The sequence below is a fragment of the Pinus tabuliformis genome, chromosome X (assembly GCF_031772625.1).
Source record: "Pinus tabuliformis cultivar Carrire ecotype Pingquan chromosome X, CPIR1, whole genome shotgun sequence".
Taxonomy (NCBI): Eukaryota; Viridiplantae; Streptophyta; class Pinopsida; order Pinales; family Pinaceae; genus Pinus; species Pinus tabuliformis.
Window position 1 is genome coordinate 112,153,347 of NC_142308.1, and position 7,756 is coordinate 112,161,102.

A 7,756-nucleotide genomic window follows, 5' to 3' on the forward strand; every position below is an offset into this window, starting at 1 on the left:
CTATCTTCAGGTTATTTAGCTTTGTCATCTCCCGTCGTGATTCCACTTTGGAGCATAATATTCACATTTGGATCTTCCTCGTGCGGCTCAGACCTCATCATCTGCAGGTTCTGAGTTGGGGGAGGCGGTAATGCTCCTTTGTCAGGTATCCTAGCTATCAGCGTAGGGCAATCTTCTGTCTCATGATAAAAAAATTACAATATAGACATGATAGATGCGTTGGGTTCATAAAATCGTGGGCATAATGTCTCGGCCCTCCGCAATTGTAGCATATCAGCTATCCGTGACCTCTTCCAGGTCCTCCTCCACCTTGACCCCGTCCACGCCGCTGAAATCCTGTTCGCGCCACTCCTGCATTCGGGTCTAGGGGTCGTCATTCGGCCTAAACTCTGTAGGTGAGAGTTCTATCCATCATCAACTCATAACTCCTACAAGTGCGCTCATCGTGTCCCACCGACCTACAAAAGTTACATAACAACTGTTGTGAGTTTTGCATTTTCCGTATCATGCTTTCAACCTTTTTCACAAATCGCGCACCACAAAGCAAAACTAGGTCCTGCCTATGCTTTCGGCCTTAACGACATTGGTCCTCCTCCTGTGAGGTAATTCACGAACACTGGGCAGTGGTCCTTATCATGACCCTAACCCTTTCATTTTACGCACCACACCTCTTTGCGTACTTCTGGTCGAGCTGCCTTGTCCTGTTTCAGACTCTGCATCTCAAGGCATAAGTTTTTCAACTGTTTGTGGATCTATTGAACTCCCAAGTTGGGATCCTGCATCGGGGTCTCATGTAGGCTCATCGTAATCTCTAAGGCCTCTTCCTGAGTCGTTAAGTTCTGCTGCGATAACATGCTCCTTAAATGTGGCGTTAGCGATGCTACAATCCATTCGTGATGTTGTCGATCCGTCAGATTCATATTAGCTTTGCGAATCGTGCACTTCAACCTTTGATCCAACTCCCAATGAATCTCACCTGGTAGCATCGTGATTTTTTTGAATCCAATGATCGGCTGTGCTTCAAACTTCGGCCTACTAAATTCTTTGTTTAGCACTTCTTGGATATCCGCGATTCTCGCATTTGGTTTATCAATAGAATGCTTAATATACCAGGTCAGTGTGAAATCCTACAGAGTGCTGACCAGCATCTTTTTTTTTATATTATCATCTGTAACTCCCTGTGCTTCCCAAACAACTCTTATGACAAACCAAAATTGGTCTAGATCCTCATTTCCCACTCCCTTGAACACATGCAACTTTATCGTGCTTGCCATATTGACTCGTGGTGGTGGCGAACGTGGTACAGGTGAAGATGGAGCTGAAGGCAGTGAAGCTAGTGGTGGTGTGGGTGGGGGTGGTATTCGCGGAATTCTTTGCTTTATCAGATGGATCGCACTTCGCGGAGAGATATTCGCGACCTCTTCCTCATCCCCTCGTAGAGGTGAAATCAAAGGGTTATTCTCTAGTCCCTTACTTCCTTCGTTTCTGTAGGTTTTTCCGCTTCGCGTAGCTTTGAACATCAAACTAATTGCATAACCCTCTCTTTTCACACAATAGCATTTTAATCCAAGTATTTAGAGACTTTATGTACTTACCTTGTGGTCCTTTGAGGAAGCATTTCTCTACCTCAATATAGTTGATTGAAGTGTCTACCACGAACTCAGTAATGAATCATCCTATAATCTGATCGAGCCAGTTATCAACAGCACGCATGATCTTATCCTCCGATGCTTCCAATCTGCTAACCAACTCTGGGGTCCACAAAATAGGACCATCAAGTTTCCACCTTCCTTGGCTATCTACTAGCTTCGCAATCCACTTGTACAACTTAGTAGCAAAGATACGAAGACAATTTCATGGATCTCTGTGTATAGGTAGCAGTCTAACCACTCTTCTTTTGTCAGTTGCGGATTCTTGTTCTCCTACGTCGTGAACTTGTGAATTCTAATGTCCAACCAACCTTCAATTTCATTCTTAACTGGATTCCAATGATACGACATTAGACATCTCTATGCAGATTCCAGTCCCGACAATGAAACCATTTGTGGGCTTGAGGGGTCCTGACCCGAATTCGGATTTAATTAGCCAAGCAAATCCCTACACTACTGGCCCTTTCAGCATCAACCCACGGAGTGTGGACTAAAGTCTTACTCGAAGCAGTATGGGGGGATGCTGGAACCAAGTTTCTGCACCCTCGAGATGTCTGAGGGGTCGATTTAGTCCAACTATGAATACCTTTGTGTAGGTCACTTCATGCACTATCCTGACCTGCGATAACTTCGCGACCTATTTTAACCGCCTTCGCGCAGCCCTCACCAGGGGCTAAGGTGCTTTCGCACTACTTATGGCAGCAATCTAAGTTATTTCCCTAAGTTACACTGTGGATCTTGTTTATCTTCTTGCAATTTTTAGTTATCCTTGTGTAAACAGATACTTATCTCACATTTACTTAATCAACACAATCATATAAGTTTGCGCACTATACAAAGAGTGAAATTGCAATTCATACCCAATATACATAAAGAATAAAAACAGGTAATAGATACATAGAATTAATGCAAGACTTCTCTTTATTAATGCTTCAATGGTTACAAACTCGACTCACCCTGCGCACTTAGCTGCAGGGGTCCGTGCACTCAGGTTACTATTAACTTAATAATTATTGATAATTAAATTAATATTTTAAAATTCCTATTTCATCATTAATTATCATTTTATTAAAATAATATATAAAATATTTTTTATTAAAATAATATTATATTATTTTAGTTTACCATGTAAAAAAAACAAATCTCATTATTACACTAATATTAAATTATTTTAAATTCGAATATAAACAAGATGGATAGCAGCGGCGCTGCTAGTCCCTGCCACAGTAAGAGTAAGACCGGAAACTTCTATAAGACCAACAGCACCGGTTACGTGCAGCGGTAATTCCCAAAAAGCAAGCGCTGATATGGCAAGAGTGTCTGATTGAAGAGAAGAAAGGCAAACTACGGATATTCTAAGAACACCAGGTAAGCATTCCGCTAGCTTGAAACTATTTGTCCACTAATAGTTACTTCGGGCAATGATGTGACCGCATGTTATCAAGTGTTGACTGCTGGAGGCTCAGGTTTTTATTTCGGTCGGGGCATATAGCTCAGCGGTTAGAGCCTTTATCGGGTCGCAGGGTTCGAGTCCCGCTATAACCATAGCCATGGCAACATAGTCGGGCTATACAAATATTATTATTATAAAAACCATGACACAATTATATACCCCTAGACTCTGCACTCATTAGATTGGTGTTGCGCTCGCTGTCGCGCTCGTGCTTCCCATTTGGCAAATAGGTCTGGGCAGTCCTCCGCAGCATGGCCAGTATTTCGGTACATAGTTATATAGTAATAACTGCCATGGCATGGCGAAGGCAGAAAATAAGAGCTTCCTATCCAGCGGGCGCCAGATGGTTGGCCGATTATCCAGTTGTACTTCAGCAGGATCGAGTATAGGTCCTGAGATAGAGAATAGAATTATTCCCTGTCGCCTTACCCTGCCAGTAAGATGGTTGGACACCTGGAGGGGCAGTTTTCCTTTGAGCTATTTGACAGATGCACGAAAATGAAAATTTTGTTTGCAGTTATTGCATGCCACCCACTTGTCCTGTACCTTTTTCCATTTTAAGCATTTCTACACAGCCCTTCTCTGGTTTGGAGTGGACGGAACGGACACTCACGATCTGATCTGACGACAAAAGTCTTGACTGCATGAAGACGGTTCGAGAGTATGCCTTCCACGGCCTTCCCATATATGTTTGGACGGAACCCAAGACAGGTTGCAGGTCGGGCGCTGCAGATACAACAGAGTTGTTGAATTGAGATTCCGGTGTTTTGGTTGGGGTTTGATCTTCCCCCAGCTATAATTGAGTTCATCTGCCTAAGGAAAATTATGTCTTTAAATTATGTTTCGTATGTATCTTTTGGCACTGACTTGTCTTTCAAATTTTTCTTCCATTACCAAGTGGGGAGAGAAGATTATTAAACTTTTAGTGGTGAATTTTTTCTGTAGATTGTACATTTCTAGCGCCTGGATAAGCCGAAGGAAGATGATTTTTGTTTGGAACTATAAGTGATTCGAACCTTGGTCTCTATAATTGACACAGGGAGGGAATTATGTTGATTTATATCTTTGAAGTTAAAATGACAACGATGCCGCGTTGCCGAAGATGAAGTCGGCGGTGCAAATTTTTTTGGTGTGCAGGGATTGAATCTCCTTTTTTTCCAGCAAACGTCATCTAAACACCAAAGATCCTAATTTTCTGAACCCTTTGAAATCCCTTTGCATACAGCGAAGACCAGAGGTAAATTCATGCTTTGAAACCGTGCTTATCATCATTTGTTTTCCCCAGATAGATGAGTAACACAATATTTGTGTTACTTCCAAAGTTTTGTTGAGAGCTGAATTCTGCAAACAGGTGGAGGTCGAAGTGATGATTGTAGGAGTTAAGGACAAAGGTCCAACAATACTTCAGCAAGCCAAGAAGCATTCGGTTTCTCTTCTGGTTTTAGGGCAGCCCAAACCACCCTTACTGTGCAAGTAATGAAACAGAAATTCATGCTGCTAAATGCAGAAAACTCAGTACCATTATTATATTTGCAGTAAGGCAATATAGTATGATTAATACAATATATGATTGACTGATCATGTAATTGCTGATAAATTTGATACTGTGTGCAGACTGATAAAAGCCGAAGAATGGGAAGTTATCTGATCAGTACCAATAGACACAAGTCTAGTTTCCTGTGTGTTGCGCTGCAACAGAATGTTTCTCTAGCTCCAAGATCGCATCCCTAAGCATATATGAAATATTTCAGGTTTCTGAATTAACACTGATTTCATATTTGTCTTTTTAAGAATATAAAAATCTCAGTTTTTCAATGAAATTTGTATATATTTAATATCTGTTTTTTCATGTTACCAAATCCATACTATCAAATATCTCAAATCTTTTCAAAGCACTGATTTCATAGAAATTCAAATTCTAACTTAAATGCCTCAGGATTTTGATTTTTTGATTTTTGTATTTAAGATTTTACATATAGCAAGTAAAGGTAGGAGAGGCATCAATGAAAGAGATATTGTGTTGCCTTATTTGAGTTTCAGTTTGAAAACAGTTCTAGGAGAAAATTGACCGAGCTAAAGAGCCAATTCAAGCTCCAGTGTCCCATGACCAGAGTCCCTGATTCAATTGCCTTGCCGCTGAAGCAGATAACTCATTCTAATTAGCTCTCTATGTACCAAAATTTGTAGAGGCAGAGGTTGGACAAAATTTGCAGAGGCAGAGGTCAGACAGGTTGTTGCTGTTGGTCATGCTCCACTGTGCAGAAGCACATGTTCTTGCTCATGTTCTAGATTTCACAGAGGCACAGATTTTGCAGAGGCACAAATCAGAGATAGCCCAAGAATGTTCAGTTTTTCTTGCCTTTCATTTTAAGAATGTTCAATCTTGCTTTCCTTTCATTTTAAGGCAGGCAATTAAAGTCGGTTGCTCTCATGCACTTGGAAATTTTGACACGGCAGGGTAGACATGGTTTGACACGACTTGTCTCCAGACTGTACTTTAATGTGAATTTCAACTTATACTAATACCTAGTAGCGGTTGTTTATGAGCTAGCATTTAATTTTATTGACTAATGGTTACATTAGTTCACTAGTGCCAAAATGCCAAGCAACTAGCTAGTTTCAAAATATGTCGATCAAACATATATGATATGGTTTTTGCCTCCCCGCCTCGGGAAGAGGCCAAATAAGACTCCGAAATAAAATGGAGAGTAAAATACATAAAATATGTCCTGTGCATTAAAAAAAATTGGGTAAAAACAGTTGAACTTGGGTAAAAACAGTTGAACTAATGCTAAGTTCGAAAATATTGATTACTATAGTCCCTGGCCATTGCCAGATGGCAAGGACTAATAAATAATCTTGAAACACTTTTTTTTCAGCACGATCTATAATCTTGAAACACTTATAAGTTATCACTTATTATTTTGTATATTTTATCGAAAGTGTAACTTGGTATTAACATGCACATTTTGGTATCTAATATAGATTTGGGCCATTAGATACATAGAAAATGTAACTCTTAGATACATAGAAAATGTAACTTTTTAACTTGCACACATGTTGGAATTTGATATAGTTATGGGATACTGGATTGAGGTAATAATGGAAATTGGATCCATTAAAATGCAAGTCTGCCTAAACTGTTGCATATGTTATAACTGATATGTGCCTTGGAGAGTTGAATTAGGTTAACTATGGCTATTGAATCCATCAAAAGTGAAACATTCCAAAAACATTCATGTATATTATAATACATTATGAATTTTGGGTTGTTTATCTACACCAATATTAACCATCAGATATGCAAGTGTGTAAGTCGCATGTTGTGGGAGGACGTGGGGAATGGACCCTGCGTGTTTCTACAACCACTAAAGAAATTCCACGGGGAAAAGTGAAGTTGAAGGGAGAATCTTTCATCTTTTTTGGAGTTTAGTAGGTTTCCATGTGAACCATGGAGTAAAGGTAGAACCCAAAGGAAGAAAAAGTACTTGCATGTGTACTAAGCGTTTAAGGGAAGATGTGCAAACTCACTGCATTTTCAATGATAACAGAGGACTAAACATATATATAATTATCTAATTTTAAAGTCACGATTAAGCGAAAGATAAAATATTTAATTTTAAGGTCATGATTAAGAAAAAGATAAAATTGATGTATGAAGTTTTATTGTTTAAAGGATAAGGGACCCAATTGTTTGCAACGATTTGACTCTTAATGTATAAGAAAGAAGACATATTTATGACCTATGTCCTCTTAAGAGGAAACACATAATATTAATCCTTTGTAAGTGTGTGTGGAGAACTATACACACACACATGTACTTAGCAATCAAAGAGAGAGCACAAATACTAATCCTATAATTGTATGATCATTGCGGAGAAGAGTTACACGTACTTTTAGTTGATTTAAAGTACTAAGATAGTGAAAAAGGCTATAACTTTTTAAATTTTCATTGATTTTTTCGTTATCAACTTGGAAGGAATTTAGGGCATAAATGACATTTTTGGCTAGTGAAAATCCATGAAAGATGTGTACCTTTGATACAAAAAGTGTTTATAGTTTAACTAAAATAGCTCGGAAAGAGATTTCTCACGATATATTACAACTGTGAAAGTGAGTTAATGAGAGTAAGTTATGACTAAACCAATATAAGGGGAAAATTAGGGATCAATTTACTTCCAAAATGTGTAACTCTTCAACTATAGCTTAGATTGTGACACAAAATAACTCCAATAGAAATCTCTTTAAGAACAAACTACAACCATGGAGAAAGAATTGAAATTTGCACATATAATGTTTCAAGGAAACAAAAAGATGTTGTAATAGAATAAGAAAAATTCTGAAATTTTGGCCAATCATCTACATGCCATACATATCAACCATAAAATTATTATTGAGCAAACAAATAGCTAATAGAGAGATACCAAGAAGGAGAATACATATTTCAACCCAATTTTTTTTCTTTCAAATAAGGTCTATTGGTGGCCTATGGGAGTAGAATTATGATAAGGATTAGACGTATGATAAATGCCCAGGTGACTGATAGTCATGAAGAAGAGGCTAGAGGTATCAATTTTAGCATGGGTAATGTTGACACAAATTCAAAAGCACATGGAATGGGTAGGTCAGAGAATAGAAACTTAGAGGAGACCAT